This window comes from Mastomys coucha, unplaced genomic scaffold (genome assembly GCF_008632895.1).
Source record: "Mastomys coucha isolate ucsf_1 unplaced genomic scaffold, UCSF_Mcou_1 pScaffold4, whole genome shotgun sequence".
Taxonomy (NCBI): Eukaryota; Metazoa; Chordata; class Mammalia; order Rodentia; family Muridae; genus Mastomys; species Mastomys coucha.
The window spans coordinates 41,810,723-41,830,966 of NW_022196910.1; the positions used below are offsets into that span (position 1 = coordinate 41,810,723).

General features: G+C 37.9%; 1 protein-coding gene across 4 annotated transcripts in view; it reads right to left on the reverse strand.

The window, feature by feature from the left end:
- Trhde (thyrotropin releasing hormone degrading enzyme) overlaps positions 1-20,244 on the reverse strand; it is a 392,302-nt gene that overhangs the window by 356,745 nt on the left and 15,313 nt on the right. The window lies entirely within an intron of this gene.

Here is a 20,244-nt window from a genome sequence, read left to right on the forward strand (position 1 = left end):
AACATTGGATGATCTAATAATTATGTTACCATCTCTCAAACTGAAGAGCTTTTATAGTTGCTGGAATTTACTTGGATCCTTGTAGAGTTTTTGTTTGTTTGTTTGTTTTGGTTTTGGTTTTTTTTTTGTTTTTTTTTTTGTTTTTGTAAGTAGGAATAAGTACTTTAACCAAAAAGCCAATCCACCCACCTTGTCTCTCTCACTCTCCTTCCTTCCCTCTGTCTCCACCTATCTTCTTTCTCTCTAAATAGTTACCTAAACACAAGATGAAAAATAGACACATGGGACAATATGACTGATTTACACTTATCATTTTCAGTCCCATACAATCTATTCAGGAAAAAAATACCTGTATGCTGTTGATTGCTTATTATATAAAAGACTGGGAAAATGGATTCTACCAAGCAGCTCTTAATTCACGTCCTGTCTACTTGTGTAGGCTCTGACTCAGTGACTCTGAGTCAACTTACAGAAAGAGTAGATGGGAATAATCCTCTCAGAAGCACCTGACTACAAAAAGCTTCTTCCTAGGATTCCTCTTTTTTTCTGTCTTGATTAGAAAGACATGCCTCACCAAGGTCTAAGAAACTCTCATTTGGACTCTGTCATCTCAAGATGATGAATAAGTTTAACTGTATATGTTTCTCCTAGATTCACAAATGACCTATCAGGAAAAAGGCCTGTGAGTTCATAAAAATCTAAACAAATTTTCTGAGAATCACAATCTATCAAGATCAATGTGACCCACAGGCCCTCTTAATTTGTGTGCAAAACTCTGGATCACTGGTCACTATAAAGACAAAAGATTGGCAACATCACTTTCTCCAACTTCCTCAGATTATAATGGCCTCTTCTTTTCCCACTTAGGTAGACGTTAACAACGAATCTTGTAAGTTTACAATATAGAAGAGTAAAATTCTAGTAAAATCTGGAGTATGAAGTACTGTTGACATTCCTATTATCCATAAGAGATGCCTGTTATTTCCTATAGGTCTAAAATTATTTTTAAAATATAAAAAAAGAATGCCTACAGCTAATAAGCTACCAAGGTAGTCGACGGGCTCTATAGAGTCATCAGCCCTTTACTTTATCACCCGATGTGAGATAGTATCCCATTCTCCACCCTTACGACAGCAACAACACAGATTTGATTTTTGCTACCATGGCATATGCTTAGTGTTCAGTAAAGACCTGATTCTGATTTTGTGCTTTTGAAAACTATACCTAACAAAGATTGTTGCTAACTAGCCAAAGCCCACTCCCTGACATGCCCGCCTACACACATTTAGCTTGACTGTGACCTTATAAAATAAAGATTATATTTACTAACATCTCTTGCAGCTAAGTAGAGCATGCTTGAAAGTTACAGCAAACAGAAAGTTAAACGAATTCTTTGTATGTGTCGTCCAAAACATGCCCTTCAAAATAGAAAGCAGTATTATAGAAAAGCGTCTCCACTAGGAACCATAGAACAAAAGGCTTCTACACAAGTTTCACACCCAGAGGTGTGCCTAAAGAGCATGAGTACTGTCTAGAACTCTACCTGTATCTGAAGGTTCAGACGCAATAATCTGGGGTAGAATCCTAAACGTGAATTAAAAAGACAACAACAGTCCCCAGTGATACTAAAATACGATATAATTTAAGGACCACTGTAGCATGCGTTCACTCGCTGGTCTACAATAGAAAGAAAAATCAACATTAAATACCACATTGGGAACACTGCAGAGTGAAAAACCCTCAGTCTGTCGCCCAAACAATCAGGGAATCTTTGACCATAGAACATAGAAAACTTATTTTTAGCTTGATGTGAGATGAGTTTGAAAAGATTCTTGGATTTTTGTTTGTTTTGTTTTGTTTTCTTCCTCCATGTAGAGCTATAATTTTTTCTATTTACAATGATTATCACAGATATATATTGTCTCTTATCCTGTTTCCCATTCTTATTCTGGATAGACTGGATTTTTCCTAATTGCACATGTACCCAGAACTATCTGAAGAAGCAAGGAGGCCTCAGTAAACAGTGTGACCTTGCCAAGCCCTCTGGAGTTTCATAGCTATCTCCAGATTGAGGTCACACCTCCAGGTGGAGCAGCCTCTATAGCATCATTGTCCAGACATCAGAGACCAAAACCAATCCTCTGCAGCAATGGTTCTCTACTGAGATGCTTCTCCTCTGGGATAATTCTGTAGGTATACATCTAGCAGTATCTGGAAACATTTTTCAGCTGTCACAGCTGTGTATGCTACTGGTGGTAAATATCCTGTAACATACAAGACAGACCATCAATAACAGCGTTATCTAGCACAAAGTGTGACCGATATAGTAAGAGAGTCATTTGCTTCCTATGAATACTCAGGAAGACCTAGTTATTGATATTTCCCTAAACATACATTTTCTAAGAAGCATCTCAGGCCTAGCAGAAAATAAGCTCTCTGAAAAGAAAGTCCCTGTCTCTCAATTCTATCTCCATACCTGCCCTTAAACACACAGCCTTCAGAATGTGAGCCAGTACAGTAGGCACCATGAACAGAGCTCTAGAGTCAGATATGTTGTGACACAGGAAGTGATCCAGCATCTACAGCAGACAAGCTAGGCCACACTTCCTTGTCTGCACACTATAGAAAATAGGGCCATAGAAGAATTTTCATGCAGTTATGAAAATGGACATAGATAATGCATGAACAGTCTCAGGACAAATTGATACAAAATAAGTGATCAATAAGATAATGCTATTTTAAAGTAAATTAATAAAGTAATTTAATGAATGAATGTTTTTTTACAGCATTTGCATAACACAGAAGATCTCTTTTTTCAAGTTTTCATTTATATACCTTTTTGTTCACACCATTTTTAATCACAGTCTGGCAGCTAGTAGGGTGTTACTTTTTTACTCTATAGACAGAGATAATGTTTGAGATATCTTTGTGTTGCTGGCTTAATCTCCATTGTTCTTCAAGCGACTCATCTGTCCAGAGTATTTTTTCCCTCTGAGAATTTTTTTTTTTCTGTAAGCATACCGATAGCCTGTCTTTTCAAATAAAACAGAACCATAGAAAAATATACCTCACTTCCTCTAATAATTATGTTGTTAGTTTGCACAATGTTGACAATCCCAAGAAAAATAAATACCACAAATTTCTTTGCAACACTCTGCACAGTGGCACTGTGCTTCGAGGGTTAGATAAAATGCCAGTATCTCCTGTCTTCTCACCCTAAGCTATGCCTCCTGGCTTCTTGCAAGCTGACTTTTTAAAGCTGCTCTCACAAATGTTCCCATTTTAAGCATCTATCCCCATTCTCCTGCAGCCTTCCCCCAGCCCTGCATGACTAGTAGCAACACATGAATTAGCTACTTTCATCTGGGTGCTGCCAGGCACTGAGAGTCTTCATGTGACTGGAACTTTGATGGCACTTCGCTTTCATTGTCCCTTTAAAGTTGTTTGCAATAGACATTGTTATCCCCATTTCATACAAGAGGCCTTGGTTCCAGTTGAGAGACTTGCCTTGAGTAAGGGATGGAATCCAAAACCAGTGTACTGAATAGCAGCCATGCCACTTCCAACTAATGTTCCCTGCCTAGCCTGTGCTTGACCCCTCCATAGCACTCTACAAAACAGGGCTGAATACAATCCTTACATACTCAGCCGATCATGTACATGCGGCAGTTCCACTCCATCATGTGCGCATTGCCTTCTCTAGGGGACAGTAAAGTAAAAGGATTCTCTTCACCATGAGCACCTCTTAGAATCCCACTGAGGCTGTTCTGATGGGATTTCTCATTGTGTAATGAAGTACTGAAAAGGAAGAGAGAAGACCATAACTCTCATTCAGACAAAGGGAGTGGGTTTCATTTGATTATTCTCCCTTATCTGAAGCGCCAAGAGACACTTCTGCATTAATTCTGAGCATGTGTAGAGATAACCTAACTTTCAGCCTGACTTCCTGTTTTAAAAAATTTACATTTCATCAGAGAGAGGAATATAATAAATTTGCTATATAAAAAAAAAAAGGATCTCCTTATTTCTTCATTTTCTCTCACTTGCTTGACAAGATTGTTGGTCATTAAGTTGCAGAAGAAAAAACACATGAAATGGTTCCTTCTGCCCATGCTACCTCAGGGACATGGAGCTCTGCTGAGGACAGTAAGAGAGAATGGGAAAGGGAAAGCTTTTTGAAGTCAGCAAAATGCTGATAACGATCATTGTTCATCAAGCAACTGGGAACTGGAAGGGTTCTATGATTCATTCATGTCAAAGCACCATAAAGACCTATTGATTTCCTTCAAAATGAATAATACTTTAAATATTTACTGATTGAATGCTATGGGCAAATAACAATACTGTGCACCATAGTGTTGTTATGTGTGTATGTTTGTTTGTATAACATTCCAGAAGCTATATAAATGCATATGGTACATATATGTTTACAATTACATAGTGTATATAATCTCTGAGTGTGTTGTTAACTAAACTCAGTTCTCTTCCTCAAAGCCTTGCATTTTGTAACTGGGAACAGATGTGCACGATACAGTATGAACTTATCAGAAGATCACAGTGGAAGACCTAGCTCAACTCATAAAAGGTTTCATGGAGAAAATGAAACCTCATAGTGCCAGGAAGAATAGTATGCTTTGGCAGTAGGATATTTCATCTTTTTACTGCAAACAGTCTTTAAATTTTAAATTCAGTAATTTAATCATGGCTTCCATGAAAGTTATGTGTAAGAGAGGCAAGCTGGCAGTTAGGAAGTTGCCATTACCGGGTTGAAACTTCCACTCTGGAGCTGAGTCATGACCCTCTGGTGAGCTTCAAAGACGTCAGTATTCTCCTGCCAAATTATAAAGAACCTTCCTTTGGGATATGTAAACCTCACTTTGGTCATCTCATTTCCTCTAAGGACCCATCTTTCTTTTTCTGATATATATTTATCTTTTTTTGTGCAGGTTATCATTTTTTATTAGATATTGTCTTTATTTACATGTCATATGATTTCCCCTTTCCCAGTTTCCCCTCCAAAAAGAAAAACAAACAAAAACAAAAACAAAACAAAAACAACAAGAACATTGAACTGAGTACAAGGTCCCCAATGAAGGAGTTAGAGAAAGGACCAAAGGAGCTGAAAGGTTTGTAGCCCCTTAGGATGAACAATATGAACTAACTAGTACCCTCAGAGCTCCCAGGGACTCAACCACCAACCAAGGAATACACATAGTGGGACTGATTGCTCTGGAAGTATGTGTACAGTAGATGATTGCAAAGCAGATCATTAATGGAAGGAGAGGCCCTTGGCCCTGTGAAGGTTCTGTGACCCACTGTAGGGAAATGCCAGGGCCAATAAGTGGGAGAGGGTTGGGTGGCAAGCATGGGGAGAGGGGAGGCAAGCAGGGGGATGGGGGAGGCAACAGGGGTTTGTTCAATGGATGGCTGTGAGCCTCTACTTCTGTATTAGTCAGGTACTGTCAGAGCCTCTCAGGAGACAGCTATACCAGGCTGGTTTGTCCTTCCTTCAGTCTCTGCTCCATAGTTAGTCTCTGCAACTCCTTCCATGGGTATTTTGTCCCCCCTTGATGCTCCAACATGTAATAAGGACACATGCTCCACCATGTTCGTAGCAGCCTTACTTATAATAGCCAGAAACTGGAAACAACCCAGATGTCCCTCGACAGAGGAATTGATACAGAAATTGTGGTACATCTACACAATGGAGTACTACTCAGCTATTAAAAACAATGAATTTATGAAATTCTTAGGGAAATGGATGGATCTGGAGAATATCATCTTGAGTGAGGTAACCCAATCACAAAAGAACACACATGGCATGCACTCACTGATAAGTGGTTATTAGCCCAGAAGTTCAGAATACAGGTATAACAACCCACAAACCACAAGAAAATCAAGAAGGAAGACCAAAATGTGAACATTGCCTCCTTTTTAACTAAGGCGCCGTGCAGCCACAGGTCAGCATCAGGAAGAGGGAAGGAGACCCAGGCCTCAACACCAGGCCTTGCATTTGGTACAACATATAAGCTCTGCCCCTAGTGACTTACAGAACCTGGATGAAGACAGGTATTCTTCCTCTCATCTTCCTACCATTTGAAATCCAGGTAGAGCCATTACTTTTCTCATCATTGCTATGACAAGATTCGAGAGAGATGAACTTAGAGGATGGGTTATTTATTCAGGCTCATAGCTTCAGATGACTTAGTCCACAGTTGCTTGACCCCATACATTTAGGTAGAATGCCACGGTGGTTGGAATGTGTATAGCAGTGTTTCCTTCCTTTGGTTTTAGAAAGGAGCAAAGGAGAATACAAGATACCTGAACAGCCCATGGCCCCCAGGAACATGCTCCCATTACATATTTCCTCCAAATGAGCCCTGTTGCCCACTTTCCCCTTACCTATCATATTATGAACCTCTTAAAGCATTAATCTAATTGATATGTCAAAACACACATGATCTATTTGGATCTGTAACTCTAGACCCACAATCGTTGTGCATTGCTTATTACCTCTTTCTTAGGTGTTTATGAAACTAATAAAGTTAATAAGATTAACCGTCTCATGGATTAATAATGGTTGATGTCCCAAACTGGCAAATTAAGTATTAAACAAAAAGATACTTAGAATGACACCTTACAGCTAATAAGTGATAAATAAACTATACCTGTATGCATTAAAATACATTGTTCTATAAGACACGTTTTTCCCTTCCTTAATAATGTTCTGTCATTTTTTGGCCAAGAAACTATCTCTCCTGAGGTATGTCTGCTCTACTGGGTGCTAATAAAAACCAAGTATCTACATGAAAAGATTGCATGCTAAGAACCTCAGATGTTGGGCCTAAGAAGGCTTTAATTGGTGTCTGCTCTCTGGATCCTCAACGGAATCCTTCCTAAGGCTTGATAGTTTAATTCTTCATTTGTGTGAACTTCTCCCAGTTCTACCATTGAATTTCTCATCTGCTTAATTTCACTTGAGTTGCTTTCAAATATTTGCAACAAATCACTTAATCTATGGATCATACTACCCTAAAGAAAACCCAAGTTTCTTCTCTTCCCTCAAAACCCCACCTCTCACAAGGAAATCTCTTTAAGTACCTTCTACTCACCCATTTCCTCCCACCCCTGAGACCCAATACTATCAGAACTATTATTCATCCTCTTATCCATCCTCTTGTGGATGCTCCTTTTCTGCTTGGCTATCTGCCTTCCTACTGATTTCCCCTGCCTTTATGCAGCTGTGCATTGCACCTTTTTATTCAGATGGATCAAGCTGAACACTCAGGGGAAGGGGGAGACGATAAAAGTACTAAGAGTACTGTCTGTCCTCAGTCACTGCCCCCTACCAATGTTTCTTGACTCTCTATCAGGCCAGATGGCTTTATCTCTTTTGAAATTCTGCCTAGTACCTTCCAGTGTGTAGCAACATGATTATCCGCAGTAGGCTAATAAGCCTCTTATTAAAGAAGGCTGTGTGCTACCCACCGAAGACAGTAGATAATAAACAATCAGAAACGTTCTCAATCCTACATCTATGTGAACTTCTCAGGTATTTGCACAGACTATTGTTTCTCTTTGATCTACTTAATTATGACAGTTATTTTTTTAAAAAAAAATAGCCCTTTAATAGCAGCGATACATGTCTTTGAGATAAATAAAAATGGTCTTAAGAGACATAGTAAAACAATTTTCAGTGCCATGTTATAATTATATACAGAGAGTGTTTAGTTTCCTACATTCACCATTCCTCCCCAAATTAAGGCTAATCAAGGAACAGCAGCATAGAACAGACCTCATGAGGTTTCTTCCACCATCTGGTTTGATAAGGAAGTCGAACATTAGTAGGTGGCAGTGGCTAAGTACAAATAGTACTATTAGTACTTTTGATATCTCCTCCTTCCACTCTGAATATTGAGCATGATCCATTAGAGTACAATGGCCTTCCAGAATAATTCAGATGATAGTATTTCAATTTCATAGCTGTACGTCCAATTCCCAGAAACATTAATGTATCTCAACTATATATTGTGTTATTTCTGAATTTTAGCACTATTCCTCTAAGAATCATATAGGCCTGAGTGACAACAACCTTAAATTATGATTGCTTTTCTCACTCTTTGTAACATAGTCACAGTCATTATGACAGCTAATTGTGGTTGTCAACTTGACACACCTGAGAGGAGAGAAGCACTGTTGAAAAAAAATGACCTCTATCAGATTTTTCTGTGGGATTATCTGTTGGGTGTATTACTGGTGGCTGAGTGATGTGGCAGAGCCCAATCGACTGTACGTGGTACCATCCCTGGGCAGCTGGTACCTAAGATGTATAAGAACGATAGTGAATGTGAGATTCAGAGTAAGTCAGTAGGCAGTATTCCTCTCTGGTTTCTATTTCAAGTGGCTGTCTTGATTTCCCATGGCTTCCCTTAATGTTATACTGTAGCCTATTAGCCAAAGAAACACTTTCCTCCTCAAGTTGGATTTGGTCAGGCTTTTACCATAGCAATAGAAAGTAAACCAGAACATTGTCCAGAGACGACTATTCCAAGAAACAAGGTTCTGGCTCTTATTTGTACCAGCAAAGATCTAAATGACTTACTCTTTATCTGTATGTAGCAACTTAAATCTTTGAAAAATTGAGCAGGTTTTTCCTAACCAAACAAGAAAACAGACCATAGTCAACAAATAATAACAACAACAAAACAAAATGAGTGAGACTCTTTGGGAAATAGTGATAAAACTTTGATTCTCCTCATACCTCTAGAGAAAGCTTCCAGTATGTTATGAAGCCTACCCAAGTTCAGACCTTTTAACGTCTCCCTCAACTAAAGGATAAAGTCAAAGTTCCTTAGAAAACGTATAAATCCTTCATGATCTGGTTCCTAAATAAATGAATAAATGCCCAATCTCGTTTCTCACTCCATCCTTCCTCAGTAAAGTACAACACTATCTCCCTCAGATCATAAAGGCTGGGTCAAAACAGCCCTTCATAGTAAATGCCTTAAATAGCTAGCAAAAAGAATAACTCAAAAATAATAGTAAGTCAATCACAATGGAACTAAGTAGCAAAGGGGAGGGCTTTTATACCATTAGATTATATAAACACTAGTTTAGTTTCAGCTTGCCAGGACCTGATTTAAGAGGCAACAATGTGCAGTTATTCGAAATAACTTTCCAGGGAAACTGAAGAAAGAGAGATGCAACCAGAGCCCTCTCCCATCTCTCCACAGAGATAGAAATGTATCCGGCTGAGCACCAGACAGCCCAACACACACACATTATCAAGTATGACTCTGCTGCAACAGTGAATGCTGCGTACCACCCAACGTCTCTGTGCAGAGGGTCAGTGTGCCTTTTTACTTGGCTGTCCCTTGGCTTCTACTTAATATATAGATTCTTAAACCTCAGGGCATTTGATAAATAGTGGATTGTATAACAAAACCCATTAACATCTATCACTGAATCCACCATCAGCCCAAGCCAGTCACCAGGGAATAGAGATTTGCTGAGGCACACTCCATTACACTACGATCCACTGGAAACCTTGGGGCTGGAGAGTCTAAAATCTCTCTATTAACTACATTTGGCTGGTATGGTCTTCCTCCTCTGTTATTAACACAATCCTCCAGCCTACTGCTCTGCCTGCCATGTAAATATACCTGATTTTTCAACGGTGCTCATTCTTTAAGCAAATCTCTGGTCTACTTCATATTTCTTCTCCCAAGATTTAATGGAAATTTTGCAAAAAAATTTGTCTTTTTAAGTTAGCATACAAGATAATTGATTTCATTTTGGCATTTTATAAGTACTTTCTTCTTACACAGTCCCTTAGCCCTCTCTCCTTCATATTCCCCTTAGCTCCTCTTGCTCACACCTTTCCTCCACACAGTATTTCTCATTTCACCCTTATGCCACATGCATTTGGGGGGGTTGTTTTTCAAGACAGGGTTTCTTTGTATAGCCCTGGCTGCCCTGGAACTCACTCTGTAGACCAGGCTGGCCTCGAATTCAGAAATCCACCCACCTCTGCCTCCCAAGTACTGGGATTAAAGGTGTGCACCACCACTGCCTGGCACACATGCATTTTTTTTTAATCTTCTCTATCTTCCATCCTTATCTTTCATCAGCATGGTGGTTCTTCACAAAGCTAAAAATAGCACCACCATATGACCCAGCTATACAGTTCCTGGGTATGTACCTGAAAGATTCCAGGTCTTATCACAGAAATGCATGCAAGGCTTTTCTCCCTTTGTCATGGTTCCCTTTCTAGTTTTATAATACACACACATACAAACACATACACACACATATACATAAACATACACACACACTATAAAATATTTATATGAGAGAAAACATAGTGACTGTCTTTCTCGGCCTGGCCTAAGATGCTTACCCTACTAACTTTCAATTTTATGCATTATCATGCAAATGTGAAGATCTCATTTTTTATATTTAAGTACAACTCCATTATGTATATTCTTTATCCATTCATACATTGGTAAACATCCAGGCTTGTTCCATTTCCTATGTATGGTGACTAGTGTATTGGTATCCATGAATATGCACACATTTCTGTGATAAGACCTGGAACCTTCCAGGTACACACCCAGGAGGAATTGGTCCTATGATACTGCTATTTTTAGCTGTGTGAGGAACCGCCAGACTGATGTCCAGAGTCCATTTCCTCCATTTGTGAATCGTATCCCTCATTGCTGATATTTGTTTTTGTTTTCTTGGTGACAACGACTTTCACTAGTGTGAAAGATGGAGTCTCCAAGTAGTTCTATGTGCATGTGTAAGCATCGCATCTATTTTTTCACTGTGGATTTATTCCTTAATAGAAGCTACTAGCTCTCCTTCAACTCCACTAATGAAATGTTTACAAGTTCATCAGTACGATCTTTATATGTCTTAAGGGTTCAAACTCATTACCTACCTATACAAACTGATCATTCTGCTACAGACATGACTGTGTTACCCAAACCTAAATCAGTAATCTCTCTCATCTAGAAGTGGTCTATATGTCATAGTTCCAAGACACACATGCATGTGATTTCATGTTGCCTAGTCAGTCCAAGCTCACCCAATTACCTCCCAGATCTCACTGGCTGACCAGCAATACTTTGACTTTGCTTTCCTATTAAAGAAAATAATGATTATTGGCTTTCTACATGCTATGATCCACCTCATTACCTTTGCCTTATACCATTTTCTCCAGAACCTACAGTCAGGAATTGATTCTTTTCTTCTCCTGCATCTCAACTCTGTTTCCCCACGCTTTTGGTTGACATTTCCTTGCAGAGCTCCCCATAGGTGACACACCTGTCTTTCATCATTTACTCTTTAAATTTCAACATTTATAAAAATTATTCCTTGTGAGTTTTCAGGTCCCATATGTTAACCTAATAAAAAGGTTTAGGAAACCCTTGACATTGTGACATCTCTCTAGAAATCCATTATTTAAACATCTAGTAGAATTCTACTGCACACATGCCATTTTGTAAGTAAAATAGGAACTGCTGATCCTACAAAGGTCAGTAAAAATATCTTCTAGAGAAACAGCATAGGCAGTAAGATAAAGTGACAGACAGCAGAACAATGCCTATAAGACATGGGCAAACAAAGTATTCTTGATCCTCTGCTTCCTTAGTACCAAGGAAACAGAGGATCAACTCTCCTGGAGTAGGCAGGAAGCATTGCCTTAGGTTCCTAAATAGGTTTTAGTTCAACTCCTTTTTTACTATTTCTTTTTCTTTCTCTGTGGGACATCATTACATTTGAAATGCAATCAAACCAGCTCAGGACAACAGAGCTCCTAGTATTTTGAGTCAACTACAATATATGCTTAGGTTACACACAACATGAAATCCAATTTTGCTTTCACCAGAAAACTACACAGGATGGCAATCCCATATTTGAAGTATACAGAATCCTGTCAGTAGAATAGTGAGCATCAGAAACATGCATTATTTGAATATGCATATCCATTTATAGATGTACACCTGTGTACAAACATGTTGTATATAACTACTGTTGTTGTCAGTCTAAACAAAAAAGTAAACTTCATGTTTTGAGCAAGTATAATATATTGGTGGCCCAACACCTTTTTGCTAGAAAATGCCTTTTTTATAGAAGAAGATATCAATGTTCCTATTTGCCATAGGGTACTCTATGAGCAGCATCTGCAGTTGGTTATCTGGTGCAGGCAAAGGCAAGTAATATAATTACCATGAGTTTTAGAATTGATAAGTATCCCTTAATGACACAGCGATATGCAAAACACACAAACTTGGAGCATATAAACCAAAGATGCCAGGGAGCCTGTCCTCAGAAAGAGACAAAACTAGCAGGTCGGATTGTGCTTGCTTGTACAGCACTCAGGAGTACAGTACAGAGAGTTCAAGGACAAATTCAGATGTATGACAGGTTCAAGGCCAAAACAAATGGAAAGGGACAGATAGACAGACAGACACACAGAGGGAGAGAGAGAGACAGAGACAGAAAGAGACAGAGACAGAGAGACAGAGAGATACACAGCAAGGGAGTATTATCTAATCTATTTCTGATACATTTACCTTCTTACTTTTATTATTTTGTTGATTGATGATAACACACACACACACACACACACACACACACAACCCCTACACAATTGATAGATTTGTTAATTTGTTTTACTTTGTTTTTGTTGTTTTTTGGTTGGTTTGTTGGTTGATGGTTGGTTTGTTGGTTGATGGTTAGTTGGTTGGTGGGTTAGTTGATTGGTTAGTTTGGATTTTGATGTTTTTGAGGCAGGGTTTCTCTGTGTAGCCCTGGCTATCCTGAAATTTACCCTATATACAAGACAGTCTTTAAACTCAGGATCCACCCTACCTCTGCCTTCTGAGTGCCGGGATTAAAAGTATGAGCCACCAATCATGGCAACACAATCATTTTTAATAGAATAAGAGTTTAGCCTATAGATTATGTTTCTAAAAGGTTGGTTTTAGAAAACAAAAACTCTCTTTGTTTGCATTGATGATCTTCCTCAAGGGAAGAGCATGCCAATCGATTCACCAGTGCCAAATTGTCAGCTCAGAAAACGTATATACAAATAATATTACATACTGTGAATAGGTTATATTTATGAATATATACATATACATATGCATATGCAATAAAAACATATGTAAAAAGAGGCCATTAATTTTAATTGGGGAAGGGAAGGGAATATGAGAAGATTTCAATAGAAGAAAAGAAATGGAGAAAAGTTATAATTATAATGTCAAAAAATACACAGTGAATCTAGAGCAAGGGTTAGAGTAGTTTTTGTTTATTTAATCTATGGCTTCTTCAAGGTCTCTTTATCCTGTTTCATATTCCTTACCAAATTCTACTATTTCCTCCCTTCAAATGTCTTTCACATCTATTGTGTCTTATCTATTTCCAACTGTATCCTTATTCAACTCTAACTGCTGCTAAAATCCAATCTGTCTTGATTCAAAGAACTCTAGGTTCCAGTTTCCTCCTAATAACATATATGACACATTCTATGCAAGTATATTATCTAAAAATACATAGTAAATATAATAGTTAATAATTATCTAATAATCTAATAATATCATGACCTAAGCTTTTGACTTTCCAGTGGCTCTTCCTGTTGACTAAATAAAATATTAAAAATTTAACCAGCATCAAGTTCCTCTACAATTTAGCTTTAACACGCCACTCAAATTTAGATATCATATCTCCTTTTTAGGATATCTGAATGTCATCTATTTAAATGAGAATACCAGAATGAGTACTATGTTAAGCACTAAAATTATGGTTTTATATACTTAATCTCTTGTAATGTTAATAACAACTGTGGTAGTCTTAAAGGGGAGCTTCAAATTCTATGGCACTACTCCCATTGAAAGACACTATGTGTTACTTCCCCTAGAAAATGAGCCAAATGACTCACAGCTCACATAACTAACAAAAGCAACACTGTTCAAATTCTTAGAATGAGTCAGGAAGAGCATTCAGCCCATCTTGCAAAAAGGGAAGAAGATAAAGAGGACAGTAGTGAATGAGATCGATAAAATCATTAATAATAGAGCAAATAGATCATGTAACCTCTTGGGAAAGCTGGAATCACAATTAAGTAGTCCACCAATATGAGACCATCTGCTACAGTGTCTACAGGCTCTAGTGTCATAGAGAAATGAATAGTAAATGGCCCATATGTGAGCTCTAACTTGAGATTCCATATGACCGTAAACATTAAGTAGAAATACTTAGTAGAGGTGATCTCACTCTGACCCCAGCTCTTAAGATATACCCAGCAAATTAGCCAAACCTTCAGGCACTGTGAAACAGAAATAAGTCATTATGGGCTCAGTATTTTTTTTAAACTCTTGACTCACAAAGTCCATGAGCATTATTGTTTTACTGCTAATTCTTAGAATGATGTCTAACTTAGCAGTACTAACTTGAACCAATGTTGGAAGTAAAACCCTTTTCTGTAAAGAAAGTGTAGAAACATGAAGCATTGCTTTGGAACTGGAGTGTGTGCAACAATTGGAAAACCCTTGGAAATAGGAGGGGTTAGCAGAAACCTATGGACTTCAGATGAGCAAGGACTCAAAGGATAATATGGTGAGTGTTATTTAAAGCAGAATAAGAAGCTGGAGATATAGTTCACTGGGTAAAATGGTTTCTATGATAGCATGAAAACCTTAATTCAGATCTGCAATAACCACATAAAAGCCAGGTATTATACATGACTGGTTTGCAGAGACATGTGTATCACAAGGGCTCACTGGCCAAGTATGCTATGTAAAATGATAGTCTCCAGGTGTAGTGAGACTGCCTGTCTGTCAAAAATAAGGAACAATGGAGGAAAAACTCAACAATCTGTGCTCCCCATGTGTGTATATATGGATGAGCAAACCTGCACATATACTTGCACACACACATGCATACATCATACAGAAAAATGAAGCAGAATAAAAGAAGCCTTTGTTATATACTACAAGAAATGATTGCTACTTGATCACCTTAAGTATCAAGAAAAATATGGGATACAACTACAAAACTAAAATTTTTTTAGCAAAAGAGATTTGAGACAAAAAAAACATGAAAGTGGCACCTGATTGTTCTCACTAGTTGGTGAGTTTTATAAAAAGAGATGATGTAAGTTTAAGAATAAACTGTCTAATCTTAACCAAAATTAAGAAGCATAAAAGAGCTAAGATCTTCTATATTTGAAATTTAAACACTTTCTTTTTTTTAGCCTCATTAGATGGAAGATTATCAAAGTAAAGAACAGTTTCAAGAAAATAATAATAATATAGATCACCATCATGAAACACGGCCTGAGGCTGAAAACAAGAGCCACTGTTCTCTAAACCCTCAGATCCTCTTGAAGTGGTACCCCCAAGACTTTTTCAAAAGATAACTGTCTTTACAAAAAATTATAAAGGCATGTCTCATGAAGTCCCTGTGTTAAATAATGAGTGTATGAAAACCTTTATTCCACAAAGCCTCAACACAGAAATGGTTTATCTTAAAGATATCTATGGGTTTAGTCTTGTCTGAGAGAATGGATATAGCTTGATTGATTAAAATCCAATAGTGATTTTCATAAGTATACTTGCTTAGCAGTAAAGTTACAGAGCCTGTGAAATCCAGCTTTGACCATTTAAGAATGGATCTGAGGTTGTCCTGTTGTAGATACAAGCTATTCTGTATTTGGAAAAGAATTTCTTCAAAGACAAAATTAAAAGCCCAAAGTATGATGTCAAATGCCAAGAAAACAACTCACAGAGAACAGCACTGAGCCATAGCTGAAGAATTGATAAGACTGACCAGTTGGATTTCAGACTTGTTACAGGCCATTGACTACTGGGTTTTCATGTTATTTTCTATTCTGCAATATGAATGGCTATTACAATCATGCTCTAACCTTATATTGCCTATGGGTTGGGGGATATGGATGAAGAATAAATTTCTTGATTTTCTTCAAAAACAGGTCTTCAGAGTGAGAGGGGATATGCCCAAGAAACCAATCTGAGTGACCTTGTCTGCACCTGGATCTCAGCTGGCTTGTAAGATTCTGGATCTCAAATATAAGCATGATACTATTAATGGAATAGTGTGCCCATTAAAGAGTATATATGTATATGTATATATATATATATATACATATATATATACACACACACTATATACATATATATATATATATATATATATATATATATTCTGTGTGAACTAGATGTAAATAATTTGTGAGCAGAGAACAGACTGTTAATTTTAAAACAAGACCAAAATATTTTTTTGTATTCCTTCCTTCAAGAGCTAGCAGGTATGCATGCCTCTGTTGAGCCTAGACAATCATTAGTAACTCATTTATGAAAAAAAAAGCCTGTGCACAGCAATAATAAAGTCTGACATCAGAAACAGCATCATATAGTTTTCATATCATTAACTAGAGCACTTACTTTCGATGTCCTGGCTAATTTTGTGTCAACTGTGATACAGGCTAGAGTCATCCGAGAGGAGGGAACCACAGTTGAGAACATGTCCCCATCAGATCAGGTTATAGGAAAGCCTGTAGAATGTTTTCTTGATTAGTGATTGATACGGAAGAGTCTAGTCATTGATAGAAATGGTAGTACCACCTGGGCTGGCGGTCCTGGATCTATAAGAAAGCAGGGTGAGCAAATATGAGGAGGTAGCCATTCAGTAATAGTCCTCTATGTCCTTTGCTTGAATTTTTGCACGTGGGTTCCTGTCCAATTTGAGTTCCTGCCTTGGCTTTCCTCAAAGGACTATAACTCTGGGTGCATACTCCAATAAACCCTTTATTTCCCAAGTTACTTTGGTCATAATACTCCATCACAACAATAGAAGACCTAACTAAAACAGTGTTCTAAACTACTATGTGAGAAATTGAATCTCCCTGATGCTGCCATACTTATAAGCAAATCTGAGCCATGTAGACACCACACACAAATGGCATGGCCCACAGCTCCAGCTGATATCTCAGGAGACAAATAATAAACCTCCAAACAAATACCAGTCCAGGTGATTCTGGGCATTGTTATAAGAGGCCAGTCCTCATGTTGCCTCATCTGAGAGCCAGACAGTACTGAGCAGTTACCCACAGTTACCCACATTGTGTGCTTCAGCTCCATACCATGGAAGCTTTCGAGATAACAAAACGGTCGTATTAGGAAAGTCCAACTTAGAAAAGCTTGTTTTGCCAATACTAGAATGAAAACAGCATAGTAAGGGAAGAAGTCATACACTCTCTGTTTCCAAACAAGAAAACTAGGAAAGGGAGACATTAAGTAATGAACTAAGGTCATGGAGAAGCAAAGCAAAAATTCAGGAATAGATATATCTGATGATAAAACCCTATCTGTAGTCATACTGCTACACTAATTTCCATACAGACTTCCTACCTCTGCAGCTTCTCCTGATAATATTTTCCTAACTGAGCAGCATGCACATAACTTCTTCTTCCCTAAGACCAAGTCCTCATTCAGAGTCTTACTCCACTCTCCTTCATGAGATGCATCCCTATACTACAATTGTTAGCAATTTCTCTGTCTTCTAATGGGCTTAGGATTGTTTTCCTCCTATTGGACAATTAATGAATACTAGTGACACTAATTCATCTTGGTGAATGTGTTGTTCTCCTTAGGTGCAGTGCCTGATTATCCTCCTGAATTGTGCTCTCAGATTTAATTGTATACAGTACTGCAGCAGGTAACATACAACTATGAGACAGACAGAGCACAAAAGAACCATGCTGATCTGGAGGATGTTGTCATGAGAAGTAAATGGCAAGAGTAAATTAACTGCTCATCGCTTGACTTAGGCATAAATCACCACCTTACATGCTACATGTGTGAATGGCGATGCTTCTCATTAGAACACAAGATCCCTAGATGCAGCTAAGTTTTTGCTGTTTTCTTCAGGATGCCCACAGTGTACAAGAGTATCTAATAATCAGTCCATAAATGTCTGTTTAGGACTAAATGAATGATCAAGTACTACAGAATACAGATAAGAATCAAATTATATAAGATCTTTCAATTCTTCAAGAGAAGCCAAGTATTGTTATGTGCAATCTCTCAATTTGAAAACATTAACAACTATTTAGGAAAGAAAATTGGTCAGCTGTTTCAGGAATGGATAACACAGTACATTTGCAGCCTAGGATTAAATATCTAATTTGCATTAGCAACCCCTGTACAAGGGGGATATTAGATTCATCTTTGTAAGTATTTCAACCTGTGTTTTGCAAAGTTTAGGCAGTTTTCAATGCAGATAATGATGGTGACAAAGATGAGTCTAGTACTTGCATCCAGGGCACTGTGAGGTTCAGCTTTTTGTTATTAATCTGCTTCTCAGGTTGCTTCTTTACAGCTCAAACAAAACTGCTGCAGCTTCTGAGCTGAAATGACCACCTGGACCTCACCTGACCATCCCACAGCCAAGATTCTAAAGCAAAATCTCTTCTCGTTCCAGCTGCTAAGGGTTGAGAAATGCCATTCCCATGCGCCCCCCAGTAATAAAGGGGAAAGTCAGTGAGAAGAAAACAGATTGGATTTCAAAGAGGTGACAGAAAAAGAGAGTGGAGTTTCAAACTATATTTCCACAGTTGATAAACAAGGGCTCCCCATGGCAATTCTGTTTTCCTTTTTTACTGATTGTGGTATTTTTAGATTATACAGTCTGAAGTTCTCTTTCAGCTGCCCTTTCAATCTTCTATGCCACCATGTTTTATCTTTTCCACATTAAAATTACTAAGTAGAAATGTTAAAAAATGTTTACTGATAACTCAGATTCTTAAGAAGAAAAAATCACATCTAAAAAATAAAACTAGAGTGGTTTTACAAATGGGTCATAGCAGCAAGCATAATTATGTAGGGTTGAGGATACTTTTAAGGTCCTCTAAAGAAAACATACTATGCAGAAGCATTTCTAGGGTACTTCATGCTAGCTGAGCCACAGAGAGTCAGTCATCAACTTTTGAAGACACAAAAGGAAATGGGATGTCTTCATGCTCCTTTTCTGTGTATGGTCTGATGGGTACAGCCTTGAAATGTCTGTAGCAGAAATCAACAATCATCAGAGGAATTCAACATTTCAAATTATTATAAGCCCAGAAGACTAAAATGCCAGCTAGGCCTCTACACTCAGCATTAGGGTATTATTTTAATGATTACACAGATGAATCCACTCTGTAGTTTTTCCATAATGGCATTAATTTTGTATGCAAGCAGATTTTATTTTTTAAGCAGGCTCCACAGTGATTTAAATTAAAAGGAACAGTAAGAAAAAATTTCTGCAGACAAAACTGGTTTTTCAAAACTCAGGTTATTATAGAGATATGAATCCCTACAGATTAAAAACACAACTTTCTATTCACTTATTGTGTTGTGTTTAAGGAAAATGGAATATAGGAGCTATGTGACCAGAAGATAAATTCTCTCAAGGACATGCAAGTAAAATGGTAAAAGACATTCCCTAGGTACAGGAAAGAAAGCCTGAACCTTAGGGACAAACTAGAAGATTTGGCTTGTGCATTTTTTACCCTGGAAGGGCTACTTACTCTATTTACACCCCAACTACTCATGAGGGAAAGGGGGAACCATAATGCTTTTGTAATCAATGTGAAATTTAAAGTAAATGCATAGTTGTGGTGAAAGAAATTGAAATGAGAAAGGAATTGCTCATTTGACATGCTTAGTCTAACATGGCACAACTCAATAGGAAAGTGCCTAGAACATGCTAATGTCACTAAGGACGAAAGCAAGGTAAGCCACTAGATCTTTGTCAGAAATTTAATGCAGACAAACCCTGCAGTACCTCACACTACCTAAGAATAATAAAAGAAATAATTATACAATGTAGGTTAATAACTATCCTATAAAGTCTCTTGGATTTTAAAGTATACTAAGTATTATAACCAAATGTAAGAATATACAGTGTGGTGGTTTGAATGAAAATGGCCCCTATTGGCACTGTTAGGAGATGTGGTCTTGTTGGTAGAAGTGTGTCACAAGGGATGGGCTTGAGATTTTAGATGCTCAAACCAGGTCCAGTGTAACTATATGCTGCCTGTTGATCCAGATGTAGAACTCGTGGGTCTTTCTCTAGCACCTGGTCTGCCTGAGTGCTGACACGCTTCCTGCCAAGACAATAATGGACTAAACCTCTAAAACTTAAGCTGGCCTCAACTAAATGTTTTCCTTATTA